General features: G+C 37.4%; 2 pseudogenes; both read left to right on the top strand.

The window, feature by feature from the left end:
* Positions 1–17,759: 17,759 nt before the first annotated feature.
* Positions 17,760–17,879, top strand: LOC141268361 (5S ribosomal RNA; annotated as a pseudogene).
* Positions 17,880–19,374: 1,495 nt separating this feature from the next.
* LOC141269240 (5S ribosomal RNA) lies at positions 19,375–19,494 on the top strand (annotated as a pseudogene).
* Positions 19,495–20,109: the final 615 nt, after the last annotated feature.

Raw genomic sequence — 20,109 nt, 5'->3', positions numbered from 1 at the left:
CATCATCCTTACCTTTCCATGGTTCCCATGACAGCTTCAGCTCTGCTACATCGAGATGACAGGCTGGACCGCAGCAGAACGCTGCCATCCAGCCTGTCATCCCGCAGACACTGAGAAGCGCAGGCTTGCTTGCGCTCCACAGTGTCTCTCTGTGAGGGCATCCAGATGAACCGAGTTAATGTCCAATGAACTCGGCTCACCTCATGCACGTCACTGACAGCGTGGGAAAATTCTCCTGCACTCAGCGCTTCAGCGTGGGAGAATTCTCACGCTGAAGCGCTGAGTGCAGGAGAATTCTCCCACGCTGTCAGTGACGTGCAGGAGGTGAGCTGAGTTCATTGGACATGAGCTCACCTTATGCACATCACTGACAGCGTGGGAGAATTCTCCTGCACTCACCGCTTCAGGTGAGAATTTTCCCACGCTGTCAGTGACGTGCATGAGGTGAACCGAGTTCATTGGACATGAACTCGGCTCATCTGGATGCCGTCACAGAGAGACGCTGAGCAGCGCAAGCAAGCCTGCGCTTCTCAGTGTCTGCAGGATGACAGGCTGGATGGCAGCTTTCTGCTGCGGTCCAGCCTGTCATCTCGATGTAGCAGAGCTGAAGCTGTCGTGGGAACCATGGGAAGGTAAGGATTATGTTGCTTTATTATTTTTCTTTTATTGCAGGGGATCGTTGGCTTCAGCTGGAATGGGCGTGATTGTAAGTATGGTTTAGTTTAGAACAATAAAGAATTGTGTCTTTATTTCAATTAAAGGACTTTATTCTGGGTGTTTGTGTTTTTTTTTAACTTTGACTAAGGGGTTAGTAATGGGGGTGTCTTATAGACGCCTCTCCATTACTAACCTGGGCTTGATGTCAGCTGGCATTATAAGCTGACATCAACCCCAGCCCCATTACCCCACTGCCACCGCTACAGGGCAGTGGGAAGAGCGAGGCTAAGTGCCAGAATTGGCGCATCCTATGGATGTGCCATTTCTGGGGCGGCTGATGGCTGGTGTTTCTAGCCTGGGAGGGGGCCAATATTCATGGCACCCTTCCTGGGCTATTAATATCAGCCCCCAGCTGTCTGCCTAGCCTTTGCTAGCTATTAAAATAGGGGGGACCCCACGTCAATTTTTTGGGGGGTCCCCCATTTTAATAGCTAGTAAAGGCTAGGCATTCAGCTGGGGGCTGATATTAGTAGCCTGGGAAGCTCCGTGGGTACTACCCCTTCCCAGGCTTCAAACATCTGCCCCAGCCGTCTGCTTAACCTCCGCTAGAGACTAAAATTATGGGGGATCCCACGTCAATTTTTTTTTAAATAAATCCTTTATTTTAACACTAATTGACAAGTACAGTAATCAACACTGTCACTGTACTTCATATATATGTGACTGACATGTTTCTATCTATCTAATCTATGTGTGATGCTCTATTGCTTCCATTCTAAATTGTCGGGTACAGATGCTGAATTGCCGGCCGGCTTTTTTAAAGAGACGGTGCATGAAAACACTATTATTTTTTTTAATAAATCCTTTACACTAAATGGCAAGTACAGTAATCAACACTGTCACTGTACTTCTTATATATGTGACTGACATGTTTCTATCTATCTAATCTATGTGTGATTCTCTATTCCTTCTATTCTAAATTGTCGGGTACCGCTGCTGAATTGCCGGCCGGCTTTTTTAAAGAGACGGTGCATGAAAACACTAATATTTTTTTTTATAAATCCTTTACACTAAATGACAAGTACAGTAATCAGCACTGTCACTGTACTTCTTATATATGTGACTGACATGTTTCTATCTATCTAATCTATGTGTGATGCTCTATTCTTTCGGTTCTAAATTGTCGGGTACCGGTGTACCGCTGCTGAATTGCCGGCTTTTCATGTTTCACTGTGAGCACAGTTCCCATCGATTTGGGCAATCACTCTAATGCCACAACCACCATGGCTGTGGCATTACAGTGAGTGGCAGACAATCCCTGCATGATTGGTGCTCTAAATAGCGCCAGACATGCAGGACACGCTTTTGGTGCATGAACAGTTATCGAACATAACCTCGAACAGCCGAATTTTTTGCAAATCGTTCGGGTTCGTCGAACAACTCGAACACAGGCCAAAACAGCTCGAATTTGAGATTGGCGAACAGTTCTAGTCGAACACCGCTCATCTCTAATAAGAAACCACTGGAACGTGATGAAACTTGAACACAACACAGTACATATAGGATCATCGTCCTCTGCCGTCCTGGTGATCAGTGGTGTGAATTGTATTGTATGTAATGGACACAGTCTATTATAACACTCAGCATTCACACCTGTTACCTTCTGAGATGTCTGGATATCAGTTGCTTATTCTTGTAACTTTTGAGAATCTCTTTGATTTATAAAAATTAAAAGTCTTTATTAAGATAGAATTCATAATTGCGATGTCTTGATTGAAGTCTTCATTCCCTAATCTGATACCAAATCTGGCAGTTTTTCCTAACCTATAATATCACAGCGTACCATAGCAATCAGTAAAATCCATCTAATTATTATCAAAATATTAAAATAAATTATGTTTGGAATAATAAACAATAATAGATAATAATTCATTATCAATCAAGTTCTCCATATGATAGAACATTTTTATGTCATAGGTGTAATTACCTTTTCCAACCCATAGGTGTCAGTGTATTTTGAAAAAACAAGTTTTTATATCTTTATTAAACCAATAATATCAAAGAATGTATACTCCTGAACCAAAATGAATAAATATATGAATGTATGAATGAATGAATGAATGAATGAATGAATAAATGAATGAATGAATTGTTGTGTTTACTCAGAAAATGTAAACATTTTTTTCCTTAGCAATATATATTTAATGAAGCAATACTCTTGTATTAGACATTACTTTATTAAATATTAATGTGTTTTCTCAATTGAGATATTGAACTCAAATAAAATCAAATGAGAATTAAAAAATGAAAAAATAGAAAAATAAGAAGTATAAAGTAAGAATATAATTTTAAAAATGAAAAATAAAATTAAGAGTAAAAATAAGAATAAAATTAAAAATAAGGCCTTTAAATTTTAATAACAAATGCAGAGTAATTATATTCTCCATAAAAAATACCCTTATATCTCCATTATTTGGATAATTTCATATTTGTCATAACCTTGTACCACCAAAATATATTAAATTATGCAACTTTGCATGTAATACCCTTCTTAATTATACCATAGTACCTTATTATTATTTCTTCTTTATTAAAATGTGTGGAAAATAAGTATTGATCAAAAGTGATTATGCAATCAGGATCAAAAACACATTTTCCCCCTTAATACCAAAAATATTATTTTATAAAATTTATGTATATATCAGAACCAAATTAAAAATAATTATTCTTCTAGAAATATTGTGCATAAATTTCATATCGATGAGTAGCATAGATTTGACTAAAGAGAGGTGTGTACCTATTTAGGTAACCATTAAAAATAATATTATAGTTATTCAAGAATATTATCATGTGGAAAATTATTCTAAATATAAATTTGCTTTGTAAACCATTTTGATGTGTGGTTGCCCTTATCCACTATTAGTTAAATCAAGAAATAATAATTATTAAAGAAATATAGAAATATATATATGTAGATAATACCTAATTATGTATTATAATTTCCTCAGAATTAAATATATTTTTGTAGCTTCACATAAAGAAACATTTTTTTTTTTCAAACATACAAACATATGAGGCCTCTGTCACATCAATCACACTTAGCAGCTGCTGATTTACTCATCTGTCACCTTCACTCTGACATTCACAGATCTGTTCAACTCAAACATTCCACATATGAAGTTTTAGATATATATATATATATTTAACCCAAAATTGTTGTATCCCAATTTATTAATGCGCATTGCCATATCAATTGAATATCTTTATATTTCTTTGACTATTCCCCAAGTACATATTATATAATATGAGAGTAAGTCACTGGAATTTCAGACACTTGAAAAAACTCTTGTCTTAGATTCTTTTTTCACTGGCTGCCCGGTCTTAAGTTACATCAGTTGAAAATAGAATGAATGGGATCCTATACTATTAGCTCAAAGTTCAAAGGCCGCAGCTGTCACACGTCATGCTGTAAAGCTACTTTAATTTGCACGAACACTTCATGCACAGAAAATATTAGCAACACAAAAGAATTAATAAGTATTACATATATATTATAGTTCAACTAGATATATTGTTATTATTTTAAAATGTTATACACATGAAATCATGCAATTTTTTCACTTCCTGTGTGAATAAAGAAATAAATCCATTTTAGAGTTCTTTGATCAAATCCTGCTTTGGAATGAAAACTCTAAGGAAATATAAGAAAATAAAATTAAATAACAAATTCATACAGAAACAGAATTATTTAAATATCTTATACATATATTGGTTGGTTCTAATGTAATTCAAAATATTGCTACTTAAATTTATAGATATGTAGTTCTAATTTATTAATTAATATATATATATATCTTATAAACGTATATATAAATACAATTATACGCAATCTCTACTTAGACAAGTGTATATATATATATATATATATATATGAACTATTAGAAACTATGTAACTACAATTTTACTGTATAAGATTATAAATAAATATTGAGACATTTTATTACATTTTGATACAACATTATAATTACAGTTTTTCCTTAGCCACTCCCTAAACCAAATCTTCTGTCTCTCTCAAATATCTCCAGGAACGCCTATTTAGGAAAGACATTTTTCTATCCTTCAAAACCTCAGAGAACTGCCTGCTCTTCTGTCCACATTCCGTGACGTCACTGTGAGTTGGTCGTCTCACCTGTCTCTGTCCATCAGTTTCAGCCATTTTCCTTTTTAGAGAATCACAGTTCTGACTGAGAATTAACTCATTCTGTCTAGAGATGGATCTTTGCACTGGCTGATATGACTTATAACATATATGTAATCTTTTTCGTATTTGATAGAGTTCACTATGGGGATGACTCAGTCTAGGAGAGTTTGATATTGGCTTTTGGTAAGATTTTACCTTTCCTGGTTTTATAAATTTAGCTTGATTTATTTTCTTTTCACGATTCTCATGTTTTCTAACAAAATCCAGCATCTGCGCACATTCAAATAATTAATTTTTTTGTGATGCCATAACTTGGGAAACTGAATTTAGGAATTTGAATTTTTGTACAAAAGTTGTTATCATATGTTGTACTTTTCCATTTTTGATGAGAGCTTTGTACAACCGTTCAAATATGGATATGAATGTATATGTACATTCCTTCCTACCAATCCTTAGTTTCTGCAGATCTTCTATGTTGGGAAAATCCTTTGTGACACAATAAAACAAATATCTTAATCTGTCCGAATCATTTTCCCATCCATTAGGAGAGTCATTTTCACAGGGCATTAAATGTAAACGTCTGGACAATGTCACAGGAATCCATATTTTAAATAATTGATTCCTCTCCTCATTGGATAAATCAAACTTATCAGAGAAGCTCTCAAATGTCTCTGAATTTCTACAGGCATGGATTTTGACATCATATTTTGCATGATTTTGTATAATTTCAGCAAATTTTTCCTCATTTTAATTTGGAGTTGAGCCTGGGTAATTCCAGAATTCTCTGATATTTTTAGTGGCTCTTGTACGTCCGTTCCTCCTACGTCACTCACGTCTCCTCCCACATCACCTAGTATGTCGGTTTCTCGTATGTCAGTCATGTCTCCTCCCATGTCAGGTTTCTGTATGTCCGTCTCTTGGTCAGACCCAAGGTCACCTTCAGTTACAGACACGTGTCTTACTTCTTGTTCATTTTTCACATTACAGTCTGAATCAGTATCACCGTCTGACACTTCTACACTATTTTCCTGCTTAGAAATCTCTAACACAAGACTATGAAAAAAATCTACCAAATGTAGAATATTTCTCAATTTCTGTTTGTCTCTATTTACCAATTTAGAAGTTAACTGTAAATTCTGCAATTCACATTCTTTGCATAAACTGAGCCACAAAACTTCTATGTCATCTCCTACATTAACTTTGAAGTTAATATTACTTTGTTTAGCAAAATAAGAAATTATATCCATATTTTGCTTACCTTAAGATTCTTTGGCTTCTCTTTATCAGCACGTCCTGTCTTCAGTTCGTCTGATTCTTTTCCTGTGTGATTCTGTTCCTTGTTAGTACCTCTGCTTCCTGTCTTTCCTCAGTCTGTAGGTCCTTTCTGCTTCTCGTGACAAACTAGTGAATTTACTGACACGTGAACAACAGCTGTTCAGCTCGTCAGGACTCCCCCCTTGTTCACGGAAGAAATTCACTTACTTAATTTAAAAAACAAAAAAACAGGACTGGCTGGCTCACCATTGTAAAATAATACTCTTCCTGTATTATTTTTTTCTACTGAGGACTTCTCAAAGTATCAATATCACGATATTCTTATAAAAAATGTATCTATTTATTCTTGGATTGTCCATTAAAAAGAATCAGATTGCAGCAGGTACATACAATAATTAGTTATAAAGTAATTGTCCATTTGTCCATAATTAGCTTAATTGTTGAGATTCACCCATCTTTCCTTGGATCCTGGCTGGTAAATCATGTCTTTGTCCAGCATGTGTCCAGGCCTACATGTCATCTGCTTCTCAGCATGAAGATTCTGTGTCTTGTGGGGTGGGCAGAGCAAGAGAGCCCCCCCTTTCTGTACCATGGGCTTTTATAGCCAGTCGTATGGACACCTGTTCTACATATGGTAGTGAACCAAAAATACACACACAAATAGCGCATGTCAACTAGACACGATGGCTGAGGCATAGAAATTAGAAAAATGATTATCGATTAACATTCCAAATGAATTTCCATAATTTACCATTTAACAGAGACCGCCTGGGAATGCCAGGTGCTGTAGGCTTTTGCTTTTTCCTTCCTTCCACCAGCAGGGGGCACTCTCTTCTATGCCTTTTTTCCATTCCCTTTCACAAGTGCACACATTCATTCTCTTTTCTTTTTTTCATTTGCTTTCTCTCTTGCGCTATTTCATCTCTGCAAAATACCAGCATCCTTCTGATCACCGTGGGCCTCCAGCATTGTTGCTTATTTACTTTTAATACTAGGCTCCTTTTCACCAGGACCAGCGTCTCCCGGGTGGCTGGAGGCAACCACCGGTAACCCCAAGCAGAAGACCTTTGCAGGCAACACGACCCTCCCCCCTGAAGAGCAGCTCAAAGTCACTGGCAACCATCTCACCTTCTTCCTTCATTCACCCCTGGACGTCTCGCTCCGCCCCCAAGTTACGGGTCCAGCTTGCTCTTTCTGTCACATTACCGCGATGAAGGGTTTAGCCTGCAGGAGACCCTGCGTCGAGCCATTTTTCAAAACACCTGATGCGGCGGGTGAATCACTGCTAAACAAACCACACCTGTAGGGACGGCACAGCCTTTTCATGGACCCTTCGGAGCCCGCCCCGTCACGGCCAGATTGCTCGCCATCAAGCGATCCTGAGAAAGGCTGGCCGGGCGATGGATCGAGCAGCTTCTACTGGCCATACCACCTTGGATACGCCCGATCTCATCTGATAATATCACAGCGTACCATAGCAATCAGTAATATCCATCTAATTATTATCAAAATATTAAAATATATTATGTTTGGAATAATAAACAATAATAGATAATAATTCATTATCAATCAAGTTCTCCATATGATAGAACATTTTTATGTCATAGGTGTAATTACCTTTTCCAACCCATAGGTGTCAGTGTATTTTGAAAAAACAAGTTTTTATATCTTTATTAAACCAATAATATCAAAGAATGTATACTCCTGAACCAAAATGAATAAATATATAAATGTATGAATGAATGAATGAATGAATGAATAAATGAATGAATGAATTGTTGTGTTTACTCAGAAAATGTAAACATTTTTTTCCTTAGCAATATATATTTAATGAAGCAATACTCTTGTATTAGACATTACTTTATTAAATATTAATGTGTTTTCTCAATTGAGATATTGAACTCAAATAAAATCAAATGAGAATTAAAAAATGAAAAAATAGAAAAATAAGAAGTATAAAGTAAGAATAAAATTTTAAAAATGAAAAATAAAATTAAGAGTAAAAATAAGAATACAATTAAAAATAAGGCCTTTAAATTTTAATAACAAATGCAGAGTAATTATATTCTCCATAAAAAATACCCTTATATATCAATTATTTGGATGATTTCATATTTGTCATAACCTTGTACCACCAAAAAATATTAAATTATGCAACTTTGCATGTAATACCCTTCTTAATTATACCATAGTACCTTATTATTATTTCTTCTTTATTAAAATGTGTGGAAAATAAGTATTGATCAAAAGTGATTATGCAATCAGGATCAAAAACACATTTTCCCCCTTAATACCAAAAATATTATTTTATAAAATTTATGTATATATCAGAACCAAATTAAAAATAATTATTCTTCTAGAAATATTGTGCATAAATTTCATATCGATGAGTAGCATAGATTTGACTAAAGAGAGGTGTGTACCTATTTAGGTAACCATTAAAAATAATATTATAGTTATTCAAGAATATTATCATGTGGAAAATTATTCTAAATATAAATTTGCTTTGTAAACCATTTTGATGTGTGGTTGCCCTTATCCACTATTAGTTAAATCAAGAAATAATAATTATTAAAGAAATATAGAAATATATATATGTAGATAATACCTAATTATGTATTATAATTTCCTCAGAATTAAATATATTTTTGTAGCTTCACATAAAGAAACATTTTTTTTTTTTCAAACATACAAACATACGAGGCCTCTGTCACATCAATCACACTTAGCAGCTGCTGATTTACTCATCTGTCACCTTCACTCTGACATTCACAGATCTGTTCAACTCAAACATTCCACATATGAAGTTTTAGATATATATATATATATTTAACCCAAAATTGTTGTATCCCAATTTATTAATGCGCATTGCCATATCAATTGAATATCTTTATATTTCTTTGACTATTCCCCAAGTACATATTATATAATATGAGAGTAAGTCACTGGAATTTCAGACACTTGAAAAAACTCTTGTCTTAGATTCTTTTTTCACTGGCTGCCCGGTCTTAAGTTACATCAGTTGAAAATAGAATGAATGGGATCCTATACTATTAGCTCAAAGTTCAAAGGCCGCAGCTGTCACACGTCATGCTGTAAAGCTACTTTAATTTGCACGAACACTTCATGCACAGAAAATATTAGCAACACAAAAGAATTAATAAGTATTACATATATATTATAGTTCAACTAGATATATTGTTATTATTTTAAAATGTTATACACATGAAATTAATGCAATTTTTTCACTTCCTGTGTGAATAAAGAAATAAATCCATTTTAGAGTTCTTTGATCAAATCCTGCTTTGGAATGAAAACTCTAAGGAAATATAAGAAAATAAAATTAAATAACAAATTCATACAGAAACAGAATTATTTAAATATCTTATACATTTATTGGTTGGTTCTAATGTAATTCAAAATATTGCTACTTAAATTTATAGATATGTAGTTCTAATTTATTAATTAATATATATATATATATCTTATAAACGTATATATAAATACAATTATACGCAATCTCTACTTAGACAAGTGTATATATATATATATATATATATATATACGAACTATTAGAAACTATGTAACTACAATTTTACTGTATAAGATTATAAATAAATATTGAGACATTTTATTACATTTTGATACAACATTATAATTACAGTTTTTCCTTAGCCACTCCCTAAACCAAATCTTCTGTCTCTCTCAAATATCTCCAGGAACGCCCTATTTAGGAAAGACATTTTTCTATCCTTCAAAACCTCAGAGAACTGCCTGCTCTTCTGTCCACATTCCGTGACGTCACTGTGAGTTGGTCGTCTCACCTGTCTCTGTCCATCAGTTTCAGCCATTTTCCTTTTTAGAGAATCACAGTTCTGACTGAGAATTAACTCATTCTGTGGAGAGATGGATCTTTGCACTGGCTGATATGGCTTATAACATATATGTAATCTTCTTCGTATTTGATAGAGTTCACTATGGGGATGACTCAGTCTAGGAGAGTTTGATATTGGCTTTTGGTAAGATTTTACCTTTCCTGGTTTTATAAATTTAGCTTGATTTATTTTCTTTTCACGATTCTCATGTTTTCTAACAAAATCCAGCATCTGCGCACATTCAAATAATTAATTTTTTTGTGATGCCATAACTTGGGAAACTGAATTTAGGAATTTGAATTTTTGTACAAAAGTTGTTATCATATGTTGTACTTTTCCATTTTTGATGAGAGCTTTGTACAACCGTTCAAATATGGATATGAATGTATATGTACATTCCTTCCTACCAATCCTTAGTTTCTGCAGATCTTCTATGTTGGGAAAATCCTTTGTGACACAATAAAACAAATATCTTAATCTGTCCGAATCATTTTCCCATCCATTAGGAGAGTCATTTTCACAGGGCATTAAATGTAAACGTCTGGACAATGTCACAGGAATCCATATTTTAAATAATTGATTCCTCTCCTCATTGGATAAATCAAACTTATCAGAGAAGCTCTCAAATGTCTCTGAATTTCTACAGGCATGGATTTTGACATCATATTTTGCATGATTTTGTATAATTTCAGCAAATTTTTCCTCATTTTAATTTGGAGTTGAGCCTGGGTAATTCCAGAATTCTCTGATATTTTTAGTGGCTCTTGTACGTCCTTTCCTCCTACGTCACTCACGTCTCCTCCCACATCACCTAGTATGTCGGTTTCTCGTATGTCAGTCATGTCTCCTCCCATGTCAGGTTTCTGTATGTCCGTCTCTTGGTCAGACCCAAGGTCACCTTCAGTTACAGACATGTGTCTTACTTCTTGTTCATTTTCCACATTACAGTCTGAATCAGTATCACCGTCTGACACTTCTACACTATTTTCCTGCTTAGAAATCTCTAACACAAGACTATGAAAAAAATCTACCAAATGTAGAATATTTCTCAATTTCTGTTTGTCTCTATTTACCAATTTAGAAGTTAACTGTAAATTCTGCAATTCACATTCTTTGTATAAACTGAGCCACAAAACTTCTATGTCATCTCCTACATTAACTTTGAAATTAATATTACTTTGTTTAGCAAAATAAGAAATTATATCCATATTTTGCTTACCTTAAGATTCCTTGGCTTCTCTTTATCAGCACGTCCTGTCTTCAGTTCGTCTGATTCTTTTCCTGTGTGATTCTGTTCCTTGTTAGTACCTCTGCTTCCTGTCTTTCCTCAGTCTGTAGGTCCTTTCTGCTTCTCGTGACAAACTAGTGAATTTACTGACACGTGAACAACAGCTGTTCAGCTCGTCAGGACTCCCCCCTTGTTCACGGAAGAAATTCACTTACTTAATTTAAAAAACAAAAAAACAGGACTGGCTGGCTCACCATTGTAAAATAATACTCTTCCTGTATTATTTTTTTCTACTGAGGACTTCTCAAAGTATCAATATCACGATATTCTTATAAAAAATGTATCTATTTATTCTTGGATTGTCCATTAAAAAGAATCAGATTGCAGCAGGTACATACAATAATTAGTTATAAAGTAATTGTCCATTTGTCCATAATTAGCTTAATTGTTGAGATTCACCCATCTTTCCTTGGATCCTGGCTGGTAAATCATGTCTTTGTCCAGCATGTGTCCAGGCCTACATGTCATCTGCTTCTCAGCATGAAGATTCTGTGTCTTGTGGGGTGGGCAGAGCAAGAGAGCCCCCCCTTTCTGTACCATGGGCTTTTATAGCCAGTCGTATGGACACCTGTTCTACATATGGTAGTGAACCAAAAATACATACACAAATAGCGCATGTCAACTAGACATGATGGCTGAGGCATAGAACTCAGAAAAATGATTATCGATTAACATTAAAAATGAATTTCCATAATTTACCATTTAACAGAGACCGCCTGGGAATGCCAGGTGCTGTAGGCTTTTGCTTTTTCCTTCCTTCCACCAGCAGGGGGCACTCTCTTCTATGCCTTTTTTCCATTCCCTTTCACAAGTGCACACATTCATTCTCTTTTCTTTTTTTCATTTGCTTTCTCTCTTGCGCTATTTCATCTCTGCAAAATACCAGCATCCTTCTGATCACCGTGGGCATCCAGCATTGTTGCTTATTTACTTTTAATACTAGGCTGCTTTTCACCAGGACCAGCGTCTCCCGGGTGGCTGGAGGCAACCACCGGTAACCCCAAGCAGAAGACCTTTGCAGGCAACATGACCCTCCCCCCTGAAGAGCAGCTCAAAGTCACTGGCAACCATCTCACCTTCTTCCTTCATTCACCCCTGGACGTCTCGCTCCGCCCCCAAGTTACGGGTCCAGCTTGCTCTTTCTGTCACATTACCGCGATGAAGGGTTTAGCCTGCAGGAGACCCTGCGTCGAGCCATTTTTGAAGACACCTGATGCGACGGGTGAATCACTGCTAAACAAACCACACCTGTAGGGACGGCACAGCCTTTGCATGGACCCTTCGGAGCCCACCCCGTCACGGCCAGATTGCTCGCCATCAAGCGATCCTGAGAAAGGCTGGCCGGGCGATGGATCGAGCAGCTTCTACTGGCCATACCACCTTGGATACGCCCGATCTCATCTGATAATATCACAGCGTACCATAGCAATCAGTAATATCCATCTAATTATTATCAAAATATTAAAATAAATTATGTTTGGAATAATAAACAATAATAGATAATAATTCATTATCAATCAAGTTCTCCATATGATAGAACATTTTTATGTCATAGGTGTAATTACCTTTTCCAACCCATAGGTGTCAGTGTATTTTGAAAAAACAAGTTTTTATATGTTTATTAAACCAATAATATCAAAGAATGTATACTCCTGAACCAAAATGAATAAATATATGAATGTATGAATGAATGAATGAATGAATGAATAAATGAATGAATGAATTGTTGTGTTTACTCAGAAAATGTAAACATTTTTTTCCTTAGCAATATATATTTAATGAAGCAATACTCTTGTATTAGACATTACTTTATTAAATATTAATGTGTTTTCTCAATTGAGATATTGAACTCAAATAAAATCAAATGAGAATTAAAAAATGAAAAAATTGAAAAATAAGAAGTATAAAGTAAGAATAAAATTTTAAAAATGAAAAATAAAATTAAGAGTAAAAATAAGAATAAAAATAAAAATAAGGCCTTTAAATTTTAATGACAAATGCAGAGTAATTATATTCTCCATAAAAAATACCCTTATATCTCCATTATCTGGATGATTTCATATTTGTCATAACCTTGTACCACCAAAAAATATTAAATTATGCAACTTTGCATGTAATACCCTTCTTAATTATACCATAGTACCTTATTATTATTTCTTCTTTATTAAAATGTGTGGAAAATAAGTATTGATCAAAAGTGATTATGTAATCAGGATCAAAAACACATTTTCCCCCTTAATACCAAAAATATTATTTTATAAAATTTATGTATATATCAGAACCAAATTAAAAATAATTATTCTTCTAGAAATATTGTGCATAAATTTCATATCGATGAGTAGCATAGATTTGACTAAAGAGAGGTGTGTACCTATTTAGGTAACCATTAAAAATAATATTATAGTTATTCAAGAATATTATCATGTGGAAAATTATTCTAAATATAAATTTGCTTTGTAAACCATTTTGATGTGTGGTTGCCCTTATCCACTATTAGTTAAATCAAGAAATAATAATTATTAAAGAAATATAGAAATATATATATGTAGATAATACCTAATTATGTATTATAATTTCCTCAGAATTAAATATATTTTTGTAGCTTCACATAAAGAAACATTTTTTTTTTTCAAACATACAAACATACGAGGCCTCTGTCACATCAATCACACTTAGCAGCTGCTGATTTACTCATCTGTCACCTTCACTCTGACATTCACAGATCTGTTCAACTCAAACATTCCACATATGAAGTTTTAGATATATATATATATATATTTAACCCAAAATTGTTGTATCCCAATTTATTAATGCGCATTGCCATATCATTTGAATATCTTTATATTTCTTTGAATATTCCCCAAGTACATATTATATAATATGAGAGTAAGTCACTGGAATTTCAGACACTTGAAAAAACTCTTGTCTTAGATTCTTTTTTCACTGGCTGCCCGGTCTTAAGTTACATCAGTTGAAAATAGAATGAATGGGATCCTATACTATTAGCTCAAAGTTCAAAGGCCGCAGCTGTCACACGTCATGCTGTAAAGCTACTTTAATTTGCACGAACACTTCATGCACAGAAAATATTAGCAACACAAAAGAATTAATAAGTATTACATATATATTATAGTTCAACTAGATATATTGTTATTATTTTAAAATGTTATACACATGAAATCATGCAATTTTTTCACTTCCTGTGTGAATAAAGAAATAAATCCATTTTAGAGTTGTATGATCAAATCCTGCTTTGGAATGAAAACTCTAAGGAAATATAAGAAAATAAAATTAAATATCAAATTCATACAGAAACAGAATTATTTAAATATCTTATACATATATTGGTTGGTTCTAATGTAATTCAAAATATTGCTACTTAAATTTATATATATGAAGTTCTAATTTATTAATATATATATATATATTTTATAAACGTATATATAAATACAATTATACGCAATCTCTACTTAGACAAGTGTATATATATATATATGTATATGAACTATTATAAACTATGTAACTACAATTTTACTGTATAAGATTATAAATAAATATTGAGACATTGTATTACATTTTGATACAACATTATAATTACAGTTTTTCCTTAGCCACTCCCTAAACCAAATCTTCTGTCTCTCTCAAATATCTCCAGGAACGCCCTATTTAGGAAAGACATTTTTCTATCCTTCAAAACCTCAGAGAACTGCCTGTTCTTCTGTCCACATTCCATGACGTCACTGTGAGTTGGTCGTCTCACCTGTCTCTGTCCATCAGTTTCAGCCATTTTCCTTTTTAGAGAATCACAGTTCTGACTGAGAATTAACTCATTCTGTGGAGAGATGGATCTTTGCACTGGCTGATATGGCTTATAACATATATGAAATCTTCTGCGTATTTGATAGAGTTCACTATGGGGATGACTCAGTCTAGGAGAGTTTGATATTGGCTTTTGGTAAGATTTTACCTTTCCTGGTTTTATAAATTTAGCTTGATTTATTTTCTTTTCACGATTCTCATGTTTTCTAACAAAATCCAGCATCTGCGCACATTCAAATAATGAATTTTTTTGTGATGCCATAACTTGGGAAACTGAATTTAGGAATTTGAATTTTTGTACAAAAGTTGTTATCATATGTTGTACTTTTCCATTTTTGATGAGAGCTTTGTACAACCGTTCAAATATGGACATGAATGTATATGTACATTCCTTCCTACCAATCCTTAGTTTCTGCAGATCTTCTATGTTGGGAAAATCCTTTGTGACACAATAAATCAAATATCTTAATCTGTCCGAATCATTTTCCCATCCATTAGGAGAGTCATTTTCACAGGACATTAAATGTACACGTCTGGACAATGTCACAGGAATCCATATTTTAAATAATTGATTCCTCTCCTCATTGGATAAATCAAACTTATCAGAGAAGCTCTCAAATGTCTCTGAATTTCTACAGGCATGGATTTTGACATCATATTTTGGCATGATTTTGTATAATTTCAGCAAATTTTTCCTCATTTTAATTTGGAGTTGAGCCTGGGTAATTCCAGAATTCTCTGATATTTTTAGTGGCTCTTGTACGTCCGTTCCTCCTACATCACTCACGTCTCCTCCCACATCACCTAGTATGTCGGTTTCTCGTATGTCAGTCATGTCTCCTCCCATGTCAGGTTTCTGTCTGTCCGTCTCTTGGTCAGACCCAAGGTCACCTTCAGTTACAGACACGTGTCTTACTTCTTGTTCATTTTCCACATTACAGTCAGAATCAGTATCACCGTCTGACACTTCTACACTATTTTCCTGCTTAGAAATCTCTAACACAAGACTATGAAAAAAATCTACCAAATGTAGAATATTTCTCAATTTCTGTTTGTCTCTATTTACCAATTTAGAAGTTAACTGTAAATTCTGCAATTCACATTCTTTGTATAAACTGAGCCACAAAACTTCTATGTCATCTCCTACATTAACTTTGAAATTAATATTACTTTGTTTAGCAAAAAAAGAAATTATATCCATATTTTGCTTACCTTAAGATTCCTTGGCTTCTCTTTATCAGCACGTCCTGTCTTCAGTTTGTCTGATTCTTTTCCTGTGTGATTCTGTTCCTTGTTAGTACCTCTGCTTCCTGTCTTTCCTCAGTCTGTAGATCCTTTCTGCTTCTCGTGACAAACTAGTGAATTTACTGACACGTGAACAACAGCTGTTCAGCTCGTCAGGACTCCCCCCTTGTTCACGGAAGATATTCACTTACTTAATTTAAAAAACAAAAAAACAGGACTGGCTGGCTCACCATTGTAAAATAATACTCTTCCTGTATTATTTTTTTCTACTGAGGACTTCTCAAAGTATCAATATCACGATATTCTTATAAAAAAATGTATCTATTTATTCTTGGATTGTCCATTAAAAAGAATCAGATTGCAGCAGGTACATACAATAATTAGTTATAAAGTAATTGTCCATTTGTCCATAATTAGCTTAATTGTTGAGATTCACCCATCTTTCCTTGGATCCTGGCTGGTAAATCATGTCTTTGTCCAGCATGTGCCCAGGCCTACATGTCATCTGCTTCTCAGCATGAAGATTCTGTGTCTTGTGGGGTGGGCAGAGCAAGAGAGCCCCCCCTTTCTGTACCATGGGCTTTTATAGCCAGTCGTATGGACACCTGTTCTACATATGGTAGTGAACCAAAACTACACACACAAATAGCGCATGCCAACTAGACACGATGGCGGAGGCATAGAACTCAGAAAAATGATTATCGATTAACATTCCAAATGAATTTCCATAATTAACCATTTAACAGAGACCGCCTGGGAATGCCAGGTGCTGTAGGCATTTGCTTTTTCCTTCCTTCCACCATCAGGGGGCACTCTCTTCTATGCCTTTTTTCCATTCCCTTTCACAAGTGCACACATTCATTCTCTTTTCTTTTTTTCATTTGCTTTCTCTCTTGCGCTATTTCATCTCTGCAAAATACCAGCATCCTTCTGATCACCGTGGGCCTCCAGCATTGTTGCTTATTTACTTTTAATACTAGGCTCCTTTTCACCAGGACCAGCGTCTCCCGGGTGGCTGGAGGCAACCACCGATAACCCCAAACAGAAGACCTTTGCAGGCAACACGACCCTCCCCCCTGAAGAGCAGCTCAAAGTCACTGGCAACCATCTCACCCTCTTCCTTCATTCACCCCTGGACGTCTCGCTCAGCCCCCAAGTTACGGGTCCAGCTTGCTCTTTCTGTCACATTACCGCGATGAAGGGTTTAGCCTGCAGGAGACCCTGCGCCGAGACATTTTTGAAGACACCTGATGTGGCGGGTGAATCACTGCTAAACAAACCACACCTGTAGGGACGGCACAGCCTTTGCATGGACCCTTCGGAGTCCGCCCCGTCACGGCCAGATTGCTCGCCACCAAGCAATCCTGAGAAAGGCTGGCCGGGCGATGGATCGAGCAGTGTCTACTGGCTTTACCACCTTGGATACGCCCGATCTCGTCTGATCTCGGAAGCAAAGCAGGGCTGGGCTTGGACAGTACTTGGATGGGAGACTTCCTGGGAGCATCGGGTGCTGTAGACCATTTTGATGACTTTTTGCCCTACTGCCCAGCTCGGCTAGCATGGAACGGCACCTTGCCGGACACCGACCTTAAGTAACTTAGATGATGGAAGCCCCAAGGCCTCTGAGCCAGTTGGCAGCTAAGTACGCTACCCCGCCGCCTTCACGCAGGCCTGACACCGAGCTCTTTGCCACGGCTAGGAGTGCTTATTGACTCCGCAGCTCGCCGTGTGGAAATGATGGCGTTAAAAGCACCCGGGGCCGTGAAGGGGCCAGGCTTACAGCAGGTGCCCAGGGAAGGTTTTGGATGCCGGCCGCCTAGCGAGGGCCAGCAGAAGTAACATATTTCTCTGCAAAGAAGCTTGTGTAATCAAGCCAGACGGCTGACAAAAAGCTAACCTCAGTGCAAGGAAGGTGCGGAAGGAATTGCGGAGGGGGGGGTGATTCCTGCTAGGGCCCTAAAATCATAAAACAGGCAGGAGAGTCTGACGCATGGTGACGGAGAGGTTGTAGGGGCAGATAGGGGGTGTTGTCACGTGCGAGCACGTGTGCATGCTGGCTTGTGTGTGAGAGTGCGCTTCATAGGTGTGGCGCGCTGCAGACAGTCAAAGGGATTGTTCCCTTTCATTAAAAGTTAATCCCCGGCTGCAGGCTATTAGAAAGCAACTAACCACGCTCTACTCACCCTACCCGGGTCTACCGGTGAGTCTCGCCTCTGCTCCCGGCCTGTGGCATTGGCCGTGAAGCTGACGTTCCGACGACAGAGCTGCAGCCGATCAGTGAGCTCAGCGGCTCTGAATGGGGCCCTCTGTCTACAAGACCTTTTAAGGAAGCCAGCAAAAAAATTGGTTAGTACTTGGATGGGAGACCGCCTGGGAATACCAGGTGCTGTAGGCTTTTGCTTTTTCTTTCCTTCCACCAGCAGGGGGCACTCTCTTCTATGCCTTTTTTCCATTCCCTTTCACAAGTGCACACATTCATTCTCTTTTCTTTTTTTCATTTGCTTTCTCTCTTGCGCTATTTCATCTCTGCAAAATACCAGCATCCTTCTGATCACCGTGGGCCTCCAGCATTGTTGCTTCTTTACTTTTAATACTAGGCTCCTTTTCACCAGGACCAGCGTCTCCCACGTGGCTGGAGGCAACCACCGGTAACCCCAAGCAGAAGACCTTTGCAGGCAACACGACCCTCCCCCATGAAGAGCAGCTCAAAGTCACTGGCAACCATCTCACCCTCTTCCTTCATTCACCCCTGGACGTCTCGCTCCGCCCCCAAGTTACGGGTCCAGCTTGCTCTTTCTGTCACATTACCGCGATGAAGGGTTTAGCCTGCAGGAGACCCTGCGCCGAGACATTTTTGAAGACACCTGATGCGGCGGGTGAATCACTGCTAACAAACCACACCTGTAGGGACGGCACAGCCTTTGCATGGACCCTTCGGACCCGCCCCGTCACGGCCAGATTGCTCGCCACCAAGCGATCCTGAGAAAGGCTGGCCGGGCGATGGATCGAGCAGTGTCTACTGGCCATACCACCTTGGATACGCCTGATCTCGTCTGATCTCGGAAGCAAAGCAGGGCTCGGCTCGGACAATACTTGGATGGGATACCTCCTGGGAACACCGGGTGCTGTAGACCATTTTGATGACATTTTGCCCTACTGCCCAGCTCGGCTAGCATGGAACGGCGCCTTGCCGGACACCGACCTTAAGTAACTTAGATGATGGAAGCCCCAAGGCCTCTGAGATAGTTGGCAGCTAAGTACGCTACCCCGCCGCCCTTCACGCAGGCCTGACACCGAGCTCCTTGCCACGGCTAGGAGTGCTTATTGACTCCGCAGCTCGCCGTGTGGAAATGATGGCGTTAAAAGCACCCGGGGCCGTGAAGGGGCCAGGCTTTCAGCAGGTGCCCAGGGAAGGTCTTGGATGCCGGCCGTCTAGCGAGGGCCAGCAGAAGTAACATGTTTCTCTGCAAAGAAGCTTGTGTAACCAAGCCAGATGGCTGACAAAGAGCTAACCTTAGTGCAAGGAAGGCAAGGAAGGAATTGGGGAGGGGGGGGGGTGATTCCTGCTAGGGCCCTGAAATCATAAAACAGGCAGGAGAGTCTGACGCATGGTGACGGAGAGGTTGTAGGGGCAGATAGGGGGTGTTGTCACGTGCGAGCACGTGTGCATGCTGGCTTGTGTGTGAGAGTGCGCTTCATAGGTGTGGCGCGCTGCAGACAGTCAAAGGGATTGTTCCCTTTCATTAAAA

Source organism: Phyllobates terribilis, unplaced genomic scaffold (assembly GCF_046119375.1).
Source record: "Phyllobates terribilis strain yellow unplaced genomic scaffold, ASM4611937v1 Scaffold_4__5_contigs__length_816908805, whole genome shotgun sequence".
Lineage (NCBI taxonomy): Eukaryota > Metazoa > Chordata > Amphibia > Anura > Dendrobatidae > Phyllobates > Phyllobates terribilis.
Note: the sequence above shows the minus strand (reverse complement) of the source record. Positions and strands in the feature narration are given on the sequence as shown.